This window comes from Nothoprocta perdicaria, unplaced genomic scaffold, assembly GCF_003342845.1.
Source record: "Nothoprocta perdicaria isolate Ctin4 unplaced genomic scaffold, notPer1 scaffold_248, whole genome shotgun sequence".
Lineage (NCBI taxonomy): Eukaryota > Metazoa > Chordata > Aves > Tinamiformes > Tinamidae > Nothoprocta > Nothoprocta perdicaria.
In genome coordinates this window covers 818,031-835,117 of record NW_020455475.1, presented here as the reverse complement: position 1 = coordinate 835,117, position 17,087 = coordinate 818,031, and positions in this window count along the sequence as shown.

The following is a 17,087-nucleotide window of genomic DNA, read 5'->3' as shown; positions in this document are numbered from 1 at the left end:
GCAGAGAGATTAATTTTTGCAATGGCAGCATTTTAAGCAGAGTCACTCCACCACAAAGAAATATGTSTGTAACTACACTGAAATTACACATAGTTTATAGTATCTTAGCACCTGTCTCTCTGCTATAGGACAAAAGCAGCAGAGTGACTGATGAGAGCTACAGTTGTAGGAGAGCAGGGCTTCTGTAAAGATGTAGTTAGTGAGGGTGTTTGATGAAAGTTTTGGACTAAAACTAAAGCAAGAAAAAAAATTAGAGATCTTTGCACTTTCAAATATTTTTAAAAGCTTCGTCCTAGATGATCTTTAGAGACTSTTAATAGATTTAGCAAATGTACCAGAGTTGACTGTGTGTTATTTCCAATTCTATGAAGAAACAGCATTCCCASAGGTGGGCTAGGCAAAAGATGGTTGCCTGTCAGTATTTTGATATATCTTAACACACAAARGTGCTTAAGTATTTTATGTAGAGTAAAATAGTTTCACAGTGTCAAAAATGCAATATTTCCTCTGTCCCAGGTTGAAAATGTTTTGAAAAGTTGGAATCAATAATGGAAAAAAAGATGAAAATGATGGGAGTCCAAGTCCTACAGAGAATGCAGTCTTTGGAGTTTTGAAGAGACATTAAGTACAAAATAAAAACATGCAGGCCAAAAATGGATTTTATAAACCACTCAAAAATTTCTTGTCAAAATAATTCTAAAAAATGTCACATGAAGAACACCTTCCCATCAAATCTTTGAATGAACACCACCTTCTTTTTGGTTGAAAAGGTCTACCTCTGGTACCAATTATACAGGAAGTCAGATAAAATTACTCAGCAGTCCTTTTAGCTCTTAAAATATCTTTGCATGAAAGCTTTGATTTCCATTCAGCATATCCCTCCTGCATGGCAGCTTCTGTTTGATAAGATTAGAGCTATTAATTAAGTCATGCTAATGAGGACAGCAAATAAAAAGGATTTTTCCATTTCCCCTCTATATTTCAGGCACTGCCTGTGTCTACTCTTTCTTGTATCTGCCTCCAGCTCTGCTGTCTGCTATGTTTCATGAGGGAGGAAGGTTTAAAGCAGCAAGTCATAAATTGCCAGACATCCTTTTAACAGGATGATCCTCCTTTAGAAGAGGATTTCCCCTCGTCTTGTGAGTGGGAGTGATTGTTCTGCAATTCCTGCTTTCCCTTTGAAGCACGTGGGAGAGCAGCATCCTCTTTCGCAACCCAGCTGTGTTATAACATCAGTGATAGAGGAAAGCACTGCTCGCAAGGGATGCAGAGCAGCCGGACGGGGAGAGCCCCAGGAACCAGGCACRTGGTGGGTGCAAGGCAGCTTGGGGGTCCCACAGCATTGCACAGCATGGGAACTAGCTTTCAATCCAGAGTCTCCTACAGACAGATGAGCTGACAGGCTGCTCCTCCAGCACAGCAGTCTTTGAGCTCCTGACACCCCTGGAGATATTCAAAAGCCACTGGATAGGATTCTGGRGACTTAGTTTGTCCTAAATGACCTGTTGGAGTGGGATATCTGGACTAGGTGATCTCTAGAGGTCACTTCCAGTCCCAGCTGTCCTCTGAGCCTGCGGGATTCTGTTCCAGTTGCCCAGGCTATACACTTGAAAGGTCATGCTCTAGCTCTTTGGACTCCTTTCCTGTTTTCCTCCTTCTTGCAGCCCTCCAGCAATGCCCAGCTGCAATCCCAAAGAGCCTCTGGAGAAAGCATGAAAGCACCCATGCCTGCTGGACTGCCCTGTCTACCAGACCTCTCTGAGGACAGTCATGCCTCAGTTTCACCAAAATTTTCTGGGGAGGTAGTATGGCCTAATAGGCCATTTGTTGAACCCAAAAGCATGAGATCTGAAGTCATAAAGTTCCTTTCTTTTCTCTGTGATATAAGAATAACCATCACAATTTGCTCTACGGTTCTCTTCCACCCTGATCACATTCCATACTTGCTTTCTTGCCTGTTCAGTTTGGGTTTGAGGCACCCTGAGCCAGCTCTTCTCCTCTTTAGAAAAGTGCAATGCAATTGCAAGTTCTGCCAGGAACTCTAGGTGCTGTTACACTACAAAAATATATATTTATATATATATTTGGCCTGAGGTTTTAATTCATTAATAAAAGATGCTTGGATGGCAGGAATGGTAGGGCAGTTAGTCCCATCCCTGTGGCAGGAAACAACATGCAGTTTTCCTTTCAAAAACAAATAACAGAAATGGAGGAGAAAATTCTCCTTTGCAGTGTCCCCAGGAGGGAAGCACTGGAACGTGTGAGTCAGGCCTGTGGGGACCGCTGTCTCCAGGTCTGAGGGATGGAAATGCTCTGAGGACTTTCTGCTTTATTTTTCTCTGTTCTGGCCAACTTCCTATGTATAGGATAAAAATAAGCCCAAAGTCCTCCTCCTTCCATCCATTTCATTAAAGACATCCCTCTGTGTAACAACAAAACAGGCCCAGAGGAAGCGACACAGACCGAAATACAAGAACGATAATTTTCCTAACACAAATAAGCCGAGAGGGGAACTCATCTAAGGAAACAAGTGAGTGAAGGCAAAGCCACAGAGGAGCTCGTGCCAAAGCCAAGAGCTACGCTCAGGCTTCGGGCAGTCTGCTTTCAGCATCGTGGCCGCCCAGGGAGTGCCGAGCCCTCGCAGCACTCATCTCGCCTGTGCCTCCGTGGCAATAGGAAGAGGCTCCTTTGGCTCCTAGGAAACTGGCTCTCAACTAGCCTTGACTGTGTCTTTCACCCAAGCAACACGCTTCTGCAATGCAAAGCAAACCCAAGAGATGGAAGAGAACAGCTAACATCCCGGATGGTAAAAGTCCTCTGACTCCAGAAGAAAACATTTGGGCACCGCTACTGTATTATTTGCTATTTAGGAGGCTCCTTTCTTCCAAAAAGACTTTGGCATAGAATGTTTATTTATCTGGAAATTCAGAGTGAATATTTGCAACGGGTTGCAGTTCAGTTTGAAAAGCGTCAATCATCAAATCCAGAGAGGCAAAACAAAAGCAGATCTCTCAGTTGGCCTGGTCTCTGCTGCGAAAAGGAAGCAAAGAAAACAAACCATTTGCAAACAGACCGGAGGCCGAATGTTTCTTGCTGTAAATGATCAGTGAATATCTCTGCACATTAAATCCATCCAAGGATGCCAAGATCAGGTTGTGAATGACTTGTTAAGTTAAAAAGAACCATATTCATAATAAATAGCCTTTGAAACCATTCTTTCATGCACGCTCTGTTTTTCCCAGAGTCGTTTTTATAGGTAAGCGGCCAGGCCTTYACTGCCCAGGAAGTCAATGGTAGAGATAAGAAGTGGACCCAAGGCTATGTCTGTTCTAGAAAATTAAACACAGCCAGGATGCTTTCTAGCCTGGAGGCCAGCTGGCACAGAAATGCCTGCATCCATTCATTACACTCTTCCGCTTTCCAAAATAGAGTGACTATATCCAAACTGCCAACTGGGAATGGTCCCTGGCCATGCTGCTTTCTAAACCCMGCCTGGAAGCTCTTTAGGGCAATATTAGTGGGATGAGGCCAAAGACAGGCAAGGGACCAGGCTAACAACCAAAAGCATCACAAGCAAATTGAAGTGACACRTATGTAGTTTTCTGGAGTGGACAGGACCACCAAGTCTAATAGTCATGCCTGGAAGAGCTGTTGTTGGACCCACGTTGCTTAGCCAGAAGGCTATGCATCTTTGTCCACCATGGCTCTGCATACCTTCCTCAGGGCCAGACTCTAGGTGTGGAGAACAGGTTTGAGCATGACACGCRTGAATGTTCCTCATTCACATCTGCACCTCCTGCCAAAGGGCCACTTGGGACATGAGTGTTCATTTGCAGGTAGGGGTTCAAACCCYATAGCCACCAAAAGTCAAACTACATTTAAAATCTTTGAAAACAATTAAAGTGGAGAAACCTCTTCTGGGGACCCCTGATGTCTAGTCCTTATGAGTCAGCATATTAACAGGCAACAAAGTTCAAATTTCGTGTTAACGGTCCTCTTAAGAAACATCTCAGTGGCACAACCACCTAGTAATCGGAAAAAAGGGGAGGGCAATCGAAATGCTTAACATCCATACACGCATTTCCCACCATGATCATTAAATTAAAACATTGAAAACTCCCTCTAGGGCTGGCTTGGGCAACATGTTCACCTCAGCACACTTTGTGAGATCCCTCATTTCCTTTGGCTCAATGAATTACGCAAGTCAAGAGGGGCTGGACGGAAAGGTGTGAATAAGAAGCCTATTAATTCCCTACAGTAATCACCTGCAAAAGTGTTTAGGAACAACATCTATTAGGCCATAAAAAAGAGAAAAGGAGCCTGYGAGAGTAAAATACCTACAACTCTTCAGGAAGAGACAAGGAGGAGAGCCGAGCCAGGGAAACGTCACCTTAACATGAATCTACTCYGGGCACAGAACACACAGCAGTCATCAAATTTTTTTTTGCTTGCAGTTCCAAGGTTTCTTCTGCTCATATGGCATGCACCTGTGCTTTGCTGGAAATTCATTCCAACGCATGGGAAAGAGTCACAACTTCAAAGCAAACCTTGTGTTCCTGGGTTCCTCTGTGTGAGAAGGGTATTAATAAACTTTGTGCTAATAGATCATCTGCTTACACACTTTCTTTCTCATATAAAGAAGGTATTTGGATATTTGGAGTATAAGGTTGTTGGATATTTGGAGTATAAGGCAAGGCAAAAAGGTGATGGTAGATACGAACTTTGTGTTTGTAATCCAAACAACTAAACCATGGACTTTAACACTAGAGAAGTTTGGACACTAGTTGAATTGAACTAGTAATTGAATTACAGAACATGGTTCAATAATTATTCTCCAAATTGGCTAGACTCAGACCCAAAATCCAAACATTCAGAGATAAAATTTCTTACTATGTCTAGTGTTAACAGTCCTCTTAAGCCTTGTCATTAGGATGGCAAACCATCCCTAAGGCCCCCTTTCAATAAATCAGCCTTTCCCACTAGTCTGCAGGTGTGCTTTGAGATACACAGGCCACTGAGGTTCCTGAGGTTCCTGAGGTTCCTGAGGTTCCTGAGCTCCAAGGTCACCATCCATGGATGATTTTTGCATCTCTTGAACATCTTCTGAGAGGCTGGTGGCAGTCTTTTCTGACATCTCCCTTTTTTAGGAGGCTTTCTTTGAATAAATTGAATAAGGATAGCATGGCACTTTGTATCATCACCTGATCCTTTTCTATAATGTGAAATTCACTATATTGATGGTGTCCTCACTCTATGACTCCACAAAACATTACCGTGAATCATTCTAGGATAAATGCCACAGTTGTCTGGAAAATGTTAAACCATTTTTTTTGTCAGAAAAGTACAATTCCTAGCAATCAAAGCACTATAGAAAACATTTTTTTCAGTTAATCTCCTGACTCTAAAGATGTTAAAAATTAAATTACTGAAATGAAATTCTGACATAAACGAAAAATCAAACTTTCTTATGAGAAACTTAGACTAAATACAGTAAAAACAAATAGTATGAAAATAGATAAAATAAAAAAAGTTTCTAATTTCTGTCATCAAATATTTCATTGAGTGCAAATCAAGCTTAAAAAAATTATTTTAGCTCTTCAATCTTTTCAAAATCCTGGGTGTTTGTGGAATTGTGCTGTGCTAAAATGTGTCAAATATTGAGACAGAACATGAGAAAAATATTTTCTGCCCAACTGCAATACAGGCCTACTTGCAGAGCAGCACTACCAGCTCAATTCGTAAGTCCTGCTCGGGGGAAAGTGCTGAGAATGCTTCAACGGAAAGAAAAACTGGTTTCAGTGAAAATAAAACTCTTGAGCTGGCGTTTTGGCAGCACAATCAGGACTGTATCACATTGATGGAAACTGCAATTGTCATAACATGCGGACTTGGGGGGGCTCATTTCTGTGTCTTGCGAGGAGGTCTAGCATCTTCTAAAGCCATCTTTCTCTTATGTAGTAAAATTCATCACTAATCACAGATACGCATGTCTTGCTGGCATCTTTGATCTTCAACTCTTCTATCCATTTGGCTGTCTCTGTTTATTGGCTGGAATGAGTTATGGCAGTTGTACACCATAGATTGTCCAAAAAGCCTCAGCTGTCCGGCCCAGCACGGAAATTTCCCAGGAAAGCTCCCTAACCCTGCAACACAGCTCCCACTGCCACGGGCAGCAATTCATCACCAGCACTTCTCCTGTAGAAACGGGTGGGCAGATCAGTTACAAAAGCACAAGTGTAATGTGACCCRCCAGATACATGAAGTTTCCCAAGGGGAAATCACCGGCTGTGCAGAAGCGAACAGGGATGGCCGAGCGTGCAGCACTCAGCATCCAGCCTGGGCTGAGCACCGTGGACACCCGCTCCGCTCTGCACTGCTCCATCATCTACCTGCACATTCTGCCGATCAATGAGAATCAACATAAAGTAAAATCTTAAACCAGCAAATTTTCCTTTAGGAATCCTATGGCATAATAATTATATATATATATAATATATAKAGAGAAAATAATTTACATATGGCTGCCCCATGTGTTATATTTGTCTGCACAGTTACTCCTAGTGCCGTGCTAAAACGAGGCCACTTTACAACCCGATACAACCTGACATCTGCTTGAGAATCTCTCCAAAACAAAACCTCAGTTACACTCTCTGTTTTACTCACATGTTCACTGTGCACAAGCATTTGTCWGAAAAAAAACCCCACACCTTTTTATTTTAAGTCTTCTCTTAACTCTAGATAGAATATTCTGAACTGTCGCTGTCACATCTGGCACTTTACCAGCGTTTGGCATGGTGTGGCTTTCCTGGGTGAGTCTGCTTGGTAAGGAGATATTTACATAGCTCTCAAATTCATAACTGAGATGTGCTGAGAAATACAGGAGTATATAGCTGTTCATAATTTAAGCTTTGCCTAACTGGGATAAAGTTAGAACCCAGTTATAGAAAAGGAAGTCCTAGTCCACAAATCTTGTGGAGCATTTTGAAGGAAACAATTATATTAAGATGTGTTAGTTCAATACTTTTCTAAAGGCCCCAAAAGAAAGTAAGGTCTCATCTCTCYTGCTCAATAACTGGCTAAAAACATCCAGAAATAAGAGTAGATTTATATAATAGAGAGAGATCACATGAAGTTCCACACAGATGAGTGTTGCTCAATATATTCATAAAATCTGGGAAACAGAATGACTCATGAAATAATAAAATTTGCAGATGATGATAGGATCTCATCAGGATCTCATGACACTGAGTGATACCCATTGTTGATAAGGTTTCGTTGTACTGAAAGAAATTCAGTGTTGATTAATGCAAAGCAATGAATACGGGACAAAAATAACCCTAATTGCACATATGTAACAATAGGTTCTTAATTAGCTCTGACTGGTCAGGACACACTGGCTTTTGTGCATAGTTCTCTGAAAACATTAACTCAGAACTCAACAGTCATGAAAAAGGCAGATAAAACAAGAGATACTATTAGAAAATAACAGAACAACACAGAAAACGTCTGGCCATCTTGAAAAAATATAAAAGAACTATAAGTAGTGCACAGAATGAAAGGAAGAGAATGCAAAATTAAACAAAGACTTGGGGTTGATGATGTATGAGGAGAGGCTATACAGAATGGAGAAAAAAGGGTTCCCGAGAGAGTATATTACAGACAGCTATGAAATTGGAAGCAATATCAAGRATTTCAATGTGAGGGAAATTTTCTTGTGCAGGATTAGCATGACCAGGGGCTCCCTGGACATGGTTCTGGATTGAAATCAGGCACATATTCAGTAGTAAAGATGACTTTCTGCTGCCATCTTTCTCCAAATCACTGTTATGAGTAGGTGTTGTAGGGCATATGGCCATGCCATAAAACAGCCATGTCCACCACAAGTGTAGGTCCCCTTTCAGTCATAGCCCTGGAGGTTCAGAAGGTTTGGGATTTTAATTGATTGATAACATCACTGTCATTTTTCGTTGTCTTTCTGCTGTGGTAGGAATCAAACCACTCTATACGATCCAGCAGTAAAAGCAGGAAGAGAGTAAAATCTTGTGGCTACTGCGTATTTTTATTCACCAGACTTCCTGACTCATRTAATGCAGCTAATGAACCTTCACTCCGTCTCATAAAGCTGAACAATTTCTTGATAAAGCAGAGTATTTTATAAAATGAAGAGCAGGTAAAGAGCACAGAATAGGATTCCAGAGCCAGAGGGTCAAACTGTGTAAAGGAGAAAAAAAAAACTGACTGGGGAAAACTGCTGAAAAATGCTTGCCAGATGGTAGAACTAGTGCAAAGTAGATAAAGGCTTTCATATAAATAAAAATGTTCACAAAAATATTTACTGTTTTTGCAATAGCTGTCATAGAAATCATTTTTTCCATAGATAAAAATCTCCAGATTTTTCAGATTAGCACATTTCTTTTACTCTGCTCCCTGCCACAATTCTCCTTTACATTGAGTAGACACTGAGGGCTTGTTCATGTAAAAATGTCTTCAATCAAGAATTTTGCTGACATTAGTTATAGAGAAATTTTCTCTTCATCCAGTTAATCATGTAACCCTTTTGCCTAGACAAGGAAGACTGTACACATATGTTAAACACTTCCAATGAGTCCTTGTTTCCAACAAGTTTTGTGCTGGATTTGCTGTATTTCCAGGGATTTATGGTAAATGCATCAGGACTGTGTTAGAATCCAGAAGCAAGAGATGCTGCACAAAAACTCACATTCCTAAAAATCTTTAACATATGGTGGGGAAGAGAGAGAGAGAGAAAAGGATGGGAAATATATCAGAGCACTCTGTAATAAGGGAAGAGAACAAAATGAAAGGGATGCTCTCACAGGGATGCTTAAATCCTTTAGGGATGAATGCCAAGATCAGAATTAGTACTTTTGAGATTGCCTTCGGCACGCAGCATTTAAAGAAGAAATAATTGGAGAATTAGTCTGGTAATGAGAAGGTGCATAGTCAGGCCAAGACATGGCCCAACACTAATGCAAACTTCCAAAACGCACAGTTACTCGCTCTGTGGCTGCATGCCCCCCATTTTCTCGCTTGTACAGGTCACTAGCAATGCAATGACTGAAGCAAGCCAATCACAGAATCACAGAATGGTTGAGGTCGGAAGGGACCTCTAGAGATCATCCAGTCCAGCTCCCCTCCTCCAGCAGGGACACCTAGAGCACGGGGCACAGGGTGGCATCCAGGTGGGTTTGGAAGATCTCCAGGGAAGGAGACTCCACAGCYTCCTTGGGCAGCCTGTTCCAGGGCTCTGTCACCCTCACAATAAAGAAGTTCTTCCTCACATGCAGATGGATCCTAAGTCTCCTACTAACTTTAATATAACCTGAAGTAAAAAGTACTGAGATCTGATGCATATTTGCACATTTGATGTTTTTCTACCAGCATGATTTAACCTTAATGTAGGCATAGATGACAAAGCCTGAGCATTAAATAGTGGCATTAGTTCAGATAAGATCCATCCTCGTCACTGTTTATGCTTTCTCTGTGAGCATGAATGGGAGAATATTGACTTTAGATTAAAAAAAAAAAACAAAACAGCAAGAGCTGTAAGGGAAGAAAAATAGAAGGGAGAACTGGGAGTAAATAGAAATAAACCAATGCCAAAGCAGAACAAGGATGCCTGAGGGCACAGGACTGAAATTCTGCTTTAAAGTTAGCACTAAGTTTTACCAGAAGAGCATAAACAAAATGGCTTAGGGAACGGCTACCGGACAGCCCTCAAAAAAGGTCATTACTGGGGAGTCTTCTCTCTGTAGGCATCAAGGTTCAGTAGGGCTCCAAGGCCTGATACATTTCAGCCTATCTGTCAGTGATCTCTGGAAATATCTGTAACACCAMTACTAATAAAATCTATTTAAGATAGGGAGGATATGGCCATGACCTATGACTCACTTGCTGAGAAATACCTATTAAGAGAAACGCACAAGAATAAGGAGAAGGTGAAAGCTCAAGCTTTGGAGCATACAAAAATTGTCCCCAGGGAAATGGTCACTCCACTAAGACTCGGTACTACAGAAATTATAGATGGGCAGAGAGTGGTGGGAAATACAGTCATGGCCTAAATTTCAAATGCACTTGAGATGGAAAGAGTGCTTGCCTCTGAAAACACACAAGAGTTACCCAAACTCTCTGTCTGTTGGTGTTATCAGGAATCTAGGCACTTAGCTCTCCTTAACTTATTCACAAAGCTTTTCCACTTTCAACACAGATACACAAAACACAACATTTTTGTGTTCTTTTTGTACTCTTTTTACCACAGCTTTACTCTGCTCTGTGTGAGGAACAGCAGAACACAAGAAGCTCGCAATTAGAACCAAGGTCCTCCTGTGCTCAAGGAAAATAACCAAAGGTATCTGTGTGCATAAATTATTGTCTAAGCAACATGAATAAAAGGTAGAAGAATTCACTGGGGAGAGGGATAGGATAATCAGGAGATCCGTGATGTCAAAATGTTCATAAGTGATCTGGAAAAGGAAGTGAACGGTGAGGGGATCACATTTGCTGATGACATAGTGATTCAGTAGAGACAAGCTTGTCTGTGAAGAATAGCAGAAGGATATTATTATTATTGTTATTATTATTATTATTACACTGAGTAACTTAGTGTTAAGATATTAGATGAAACTAAACATAGATAAAAGCAAAGTAATGGACATAGGAAAAAAATACGTCCAATTTCACATAAGAAAGGAAGAGTTTGGAACTGACAGTTACCATTCAGAAATGAGATAAGAAATGTACCATATAACATCACTGACTGCAAAAAAACCACCACCTCAGTCAAATGTGTGGATCACTAGAACATTATTACTTGACTGTTTTATCTATAAAGTAAATTCTGACATGCTTGCATCTTGAAAGTATGCAGTTTCAGAATATAACAGACTAGAGTAAAACTGCAAGACCAAAGACTTTGGGACTCTTTAACCTAGGAAAATAACAACTGAGGTGAGACAAGGATAGATTTGCATAAAATGAGTGATGAGGAGAAAGTGCATGAGCTCAGTTGTTTACTGCTTCTTCCAATACAAGAACTGTGAGCTATCAAAGTTAGCAGTTAGAAGAGGAAGTGTTTTTTTCAGAGGACATATAACTAAGCTGTAGAGCTTGCCAACAGGATGTTTTGATGCTAAAAGTTCACATCACGGAGAAATAGGACAATTTCATGGAAAAGAAATCCATTTGCATTATTATACACAAAGACATGGACTTCCTGAGACATAAATTGTTGGTGTTTGGGAGGGTAATCTGRGAAAATGTCACTATGTGGTTAACTATGTGGTTAGTGTCTGTTCTGCCTGCTCTGCCTGACCCTGTTTTCCAACTTCCGGCTTCATGAGAAGAACTTTTCTACTCACAGATCTTTCTGAAAGGTAGGAGGTTGGGGTCTGTTCCTTGAAGCCTAGCATCCAGGTTTTCCGCTTCAGAGTGGTGTTTTCCTATTTAAACCACTGAGACAAAGGTGGGTGGCAACCATATGTCTCTTTCAAACTTTTCTGGTAGAGTATAGCAATCTCACCACTTAAAACTGGCATGGTGCCACAGGACAGACACTTCTGAGCATATGTGTGACTATAGGTTTGAAGAAACACCAAGAGAAATACAGAGATGCCTTCAAATTTAGTTGCCTGGGAATCAGTCCACTTTGATTAGATGCCATCAGGATAACACAAGTTATTTAGCTCATTAAAAGGAGACTGAGATGATATGACTACAATACATGAATACCTCTGAATGCAGAAATACCAGCTACAGCTGGTACCAGCTACAGAAAGCGCTGTGGAAAGGCACAACAAGAACGAAAATCCAGAGATTTTCCAATTAGAACTAATGTGCAAATTTCTAATAGTGCCTGTGGTTAACTTGTAGTGTTTGCTAGAATAAGCTCCTAATGGGAAATGGTGGATTCTCCATCTCTTGATGTCTTCAAGCCATAAGAGGATATTTTTCTAGAAAAATCAATCTAGAGAAAGACAATATACTGCGCTCAGTACTGAAGATGTGCCTAAGATTCAAGGGCAAGATATTTCAAAAGCAATTTAAATGACCTTATTGGCTTTTCAGCTCCCAACCTTTACCAACATAACTCCTCCAGGAGTTTACTGCATGCAAAGGAATGGCAGGGTGAGATGAAGGGCCTGAGGAATGAACAGAATTGGATTTAGGAACCCCTTTTCTCCAGGAAATTCACCATAAAAATATTTCAGAGAAAGTTAAGCTTTCAAAGACCAACTCATTAAGAAGCAGCCATAATAGAACCCTTCAAAACATTGCAAAAGTAGATCAATTTATAAACATAGAAACACCAACAGTATTCCTCTAATACCCTAAGCTCAGAATTGCTTATCTCCAGCACTTCTACCAGGAACCAGAGAAGTGCGATTTCATATGCAATATTAATTTCCACAGCAAATGAAAATAGTAGAGATGGACTGTACATGTCTCTGAAACTACTTTCCACCTCTTGCTGCTAACCAACCCAAGTGCCTTCCCCTCCAGAACATGGTGCCTCAACTTGCTTCTCTTCTGTCTCCTYATATATTTTATAGCAAAAACCCTCTGTTGATTCTTTTTTTTCCATTGCAAATGTCACCATAAAATGCATAGCTACCACCTTTCAAACCGCACTGCAGCAGCATCACCTAACAGTGCCCCTTGTGCTCACCTTAGGGAAGGCTTTGTCCTGTCCAGGCTCAAGGATTTACTGCAGTTATAGCTATAGTAAAGATCTGTGATGAAGTATGCGATCTGTATCTACAGATGAATCACACTAATGGCTCAGAAGGGTGTGGGGTCAAAGACAAGTTTGGAAATGGAAAATGCATACTCCAGTGTTTTAAAATGTTTAAGTTTAAAGTGGCCAAGATTTCAGAATTTCAAGCATATTTTTTTAATCTTCCTTTAAGATGGGATTTAGGGAGGGGATTGTTTTTGGTATTTAGATTATTATTTTTGCTGTAACAAGATTATTCTTTTCAGTAACTGTTAAGTCACCACAAGCTTGTTGCCTTTTCTGTGCAGGAATCGGTTAAGCATCACAGATAGGGAAATATTATTACAACCATTTTACAGCCCGTTTTGGCCAAGAATAGGAGCAAGGAATGCTAACTCTCAGTCACCTGCTTTCACAGCTAAGCTAATAAATGGGGTAGAAAGCTAATGAATGAGGGCACTGTGTACATTAACCCTCACATAATAGCATTTATCCCATRCTTGTGCTATATGCCGGAGGTCAGAGGAGATGATCAGAGCAGTCCCTCCTGGCCGCAAAGTCTGTGAAGCTATTTTTAAACATGAGGGAAAATTTAATAACCTGCATCAGCTTTGATTAACAGTTCTGCAAGATTGAAAGCAACACAAGCAGAACTAACATGCACTGTGGGCAAGAGAGATGTTAGAGCACAGCTCATGATAGCAGTGCATAAATGCTGAGCAGGAACCTGGGCTCCACGGCTTGTGCTGACTATCTGGAACAGTTTACCATGGACCCAGCACATTTGGGCTGGTGATGCTATAGAAAGCCAAAGACAGCTGGGCATTTCAGCTTCTTTCAGGCCTTTACTCACTCCAGTCTCTACCTCTTAAATATATAAATGCATACATATAAACGCATACATACATGTGTGCATATCCATATATGTATATACATGTATCTTACGTATGGTGTATAACTTGCTATTAAGTAAGCAGGTTTTTAAAACAAGCAAACAACTAGTACAAGCTCTATAAAAACAGCTCTGCCTTTTCTGGTACTGATTTTGCTTATTTTGAAGTTAAGCATATCCATAAATATGTTCGTTGCTCCCCTGAGGTAAGTCTCATAAGGTATATTAAAAAAAAAAAAAAAAGAAAAAAAGAGGAGGAGGAGGAGGAATTCTTTGGCAGCAATTACCATCTCAGATAACCTGCCTGGGGTTGGGAAAGTGTGCCAGCAATCTGCTCAGAAATAGCTTTCATTTGGCTGTTTATTTTCATATGCTTTGTCTGACACTTTACTGCTGTGGCTGGGTACTTAACTGTCAGCTTCCATTAAATGCTTTGTCAGCTGTTCCCACTCCAGGCAGAAACCAAAATTATCATTCATCTCCCATTATTCATTAAAGTCAACCCACTGGCAGGAAGTGAGCAAGATGACAAAGGAAACCATCCCTGTGCCAAATGGTGAGATTTCTGCAGGCTCCTTTGCTCCAGTGCTCCTCCAGCTCCTCTTCCTTCCCCAGCTGCCCCCATCCTCTGCCTGGCTCGTGTCTAACAATCAGAGACTGGAGGGCAGGGGTAAGGTGAGGGTAAGTGAACCTGTTGACAGCAGTCCCATCAATTTTGGATGATCTGAAGGAGAATAAGGTGCTGTTTCTCCCAGGTTTGGACCAATACAACACAACCATCCGCATCACTGTCCCTTGTTATGGCAGGTTCGAAGGTGTCATATAGTTATGGGAGGCTAAGAGATAGTTCTGGAAATATCTATTGGATGATTTCTCATTATGTTACTTTGGAAGTTAATTTTGAAGGAGTATTTAAAGAAGATTTTCTGAATTCTGGAGTATAAAGGGAAAGAAAAAAGAGATTAAGCCATCCCAGAAAAGCCAAAACAAAACACATCATTTCAGGTCAAGCAGAGCATTTTAAAGTGACCCAGACTGATCCTTTCCCTTCCAAATTTTATACTTTGGTCCAATTCAAACCACTCCCTTCCCCTCAGTACTTTAGTTCACTCATTGAACCAGAGAATACATTACATGTATTGCTCTAATTATGGAATGGTTTCTGTTAATAAGCAGATGTGGAATGGTATAATCTCAGCCCAAGGCTACTGAAATGGCAGTACTCCAGTCTGGATCAGGACATCAAGAAAATTTGCCCCATGTCTTGCCAAGATCACAGACATATGACAACTCACACATCTCCTGAAGGAGATTTCTAACTAATCTTTTCACTTTCTTTGAAAATAACAACAGTGCCCTGGAAGTGGTAAACACCAGCATTGGGTAAGCTGGTGCAGAGCTCCCTACTGCATATTCTGCAGTAAGAATTATCAAATTTTCATAAAATTACCCCGTAGGCCTTCATAAAAAATCAAGATTCTGCTACCTGAGATTGCAAAGTGCTCCCATTTAATGCAACGAGAGCCCCTCAAAGCAAAAAAAATACAAATGCTGCTGAACACAGGCTCTTTATCATTTCTCTTCTTCCTGAAGAAAAAACATTCAGTCCTACTATATTTGTTCCCACTCCTGCTCCTAGGGTTTTCAATTAAAGTCCTGAAGCTGTCCAAGTAGCTCATAAACCGAAGCCCCTTTCTGATTCAAGTGTGCCCTCTTGTTCGTATTTTGGGAAATGGAATGATTAATTGATTTCCATCATCAGTCTCCCCATAAGTCACAAGCCGAGCTGCTATTTCAAGTTTCCATCGACAAAGATTTCATTATAAGAAGCCATAATTTTTAACCGTAGCTGTGCAAACTTTTTAGTCTTCAAACTGAATTAGGCCCATATGTTTCAGAAAAACGTGGTGAGAGCAAGTCTGGGGGGAGGGGAAGTGGTGAGGGGAGGGGAAGGGAGCAACTGGTCTATCTCAGTGGCTGAACAAACTTCCACCCACATCAGAGCATAAAGGGGCTCTGAATTGGTCGCCTTAACTCTTATCTAAACAAAATAAATCAAAAATACAATTTTCCGATTGACACTGAAGGATTTGTTTTCTTAGCCAAAGAGCAATTATAAACTCTCTTGCTGAGCAAGCTCTGCCCAGATACTGAACTCTGCAGAGAGGTCTCCAGGTCCAAGGTGGTATCGCTTAATTCGCCTTCTCATGTTCTGCTGCAGGGTTAGGCTTGCCCTCAAACAGCACCTGCCGCAGGATGCAGTTGAAACCACAGCTAAGCGTTGTGTGTATGTACCTGGCAACTGGAAGACCCTTCCTCCAAAGAGTATTGAAAAATAAGTAGAAAAAAATGGGAAAAACGGGAGAAAGGTAGAACTGCTATCCTTAGTTCACACACACGCAAGGCATGTTCTGGCAAATGAAACAGACCCAAGGTACTAGCTCAAGAATCAGCCCAAGATCATTAAGGCTAAGTATATACATCAATAACCCATGCCATATGGTATAAATGCACGCATGCATCATTTGGTGTAGTCTGTAACCACAAGCAAGGGACTATCACTAGTGATAGGGACCATCATTAGCGATAATTTCAGCCTGGTGAACCAGCTGAAATTAGCAAGCAGAGTGGGCATGAAGATGTGATGCATATAGACTACGCTGTATTCTCTAGCCATGCAGTCATAGTGTCTTCAGCGAAGTGGGTTCCTCGACAGCACTGCGGTTCCAAAAAAGGCCATCTGGAGTCTGAGGGCCACCCCTCGTACAGGAAGCAAGGATCAGTTAGAGAGCAATGTTGCTGCTGCCCTGCAAAGTGCCCTCTTTGCAGCTCTTGCCCTGCCTTCACATATTTTCAAGTTATTTGGTAATGATCTGTTCCCGTCTGATGATAACAACGYACTAGCTGAGCAGTCTACAAAAGGTAGAATACTGCTAGGAAAGACCAGAAACACCCAGGTGATGGTTTAAGAAGTTACTGGTAAGGAAAYATTGTGTCATGGTATAACAACACTAAACTTAAAACTACTGGACAGAGAGGTGGGAACTAAAAGTCTGTTTCAGCCTCTCTGATTTGCAGTGAGGCCTTGGGAAAATCAGTCAACCTCACTGCAACTTGTTTTTCTCTTCTTCAGAACAGGGAGAAATAGTATGAGCCTTTCTAAAATATTATGTGAGAGTTGTAGAAAGGAGTCAGGGTACAAGTGCTAGGTAGCCCTATTCTTTCAGCTCATTGTCTAGAGTGTTGGGGTAAGACCTTGTATTCTCCAGCCATCACCCAGCGGTGCCATAACACTCGACAGCCTGGGAAATGAGGCAGTGGAAATCCAAATACAGCATTCATGTGAAGGCTAYTTCTAGCATGACTGAGCTACAGTAACAGTACAGGTCATCTTATGGTCTGGAGGGGTCAGAGAGTCACTAGATATTTAGCAGTCACTAGATACAAATGGGGTGTCAACTGTTT